This window comes from Arachis ipaensis, chromosome B10 (genome assembly GCF_000816755.2).
Source record: "Arachis ipaensis cultivar K30076 chromosome B10, Araip1.1, whole genome shotgun sequence".
Taxonomy (NCBI): Eukaryota; Viridiplantae; Streptophyta; class Magnoliopsida; order Fabales; family Fabaceae; genus Arachis; species Arachis ipaensis.
The window spans coordinates 108,831,324-108,832,071 of NC_029794.2; the positions used below are offsets into that span (position 1 = coordinate 108,831,324).

At 32.1% G+C, this 748-nt stretch overlaps 1 pseudogene; it reads right to left on the reverse strand.

Annotated features, from left to right (window-relative positions):
* The window catches only part of LOC107620945, a 13,398-nt pseudogene that overhangs the window by 10,884 nt on the left and 1,766 nt on the right, over positions 1-748 (reverse strand).

Here is a 748-nt window from a genome sequence, read left to right on the forward strand (position 1 = left end):
TATTTTTGTAAAATATTAACATTTAGGATATTTTATAGTATTATAGATATTTAGAGAAATTCTAACACAACAGATAATACACAAAAAAAAAATTTTTTGTCAGAAATTCATAGCAATTTTGGACATATAGCACAACAGGAATAACGCACAAGTGTGTTAATGACTGCTTTTCAGAGATTCGTCGTACTTTTTTTAGAGATTCTCTATAAAGATTTGCCAAGAGGCGCGATGGTAGCAACACGCCCCTGCATGTTGACTACTTTTTAGAGGGTTGCCAGATATTTGTCGCAGTTTTTTAGAAATTCTTCGCAGAAATTCGCCTCCTGCGTGTTGATTACCTTTCAAGCTTGCCTACATGCAAGAGACAAGTATGCTCTAGGAATAGCCTCTGCAATAATGGCTTCAAGACTTTAAAATGGGATGGGTGGAGTGAGACTTCCCTGCTCATTTTAGTTGAAATTCAGAGCATTGTATAAATTACTCGAGAGAGATTGAGAGTAAAAGAGTATTGTGGTGAGAGTGAGAGTTAGCAATGTACTGCGAGTGAGAGTATTACGTGTGAAAAAATTGTAAACGTGTTTAGCGAAAATAGTACGAGATTAAACGTTGTCGACAGAATATATTATTAATTATTTGAAACATCATAATTATGTAAATTTATTATTTTCGGTTAGTTTGTTACTATTTATTTGGTTAATATTATTTTAGCAATATTATTTTAGGTTATAATTTTTTTTAGTTTTTTGGT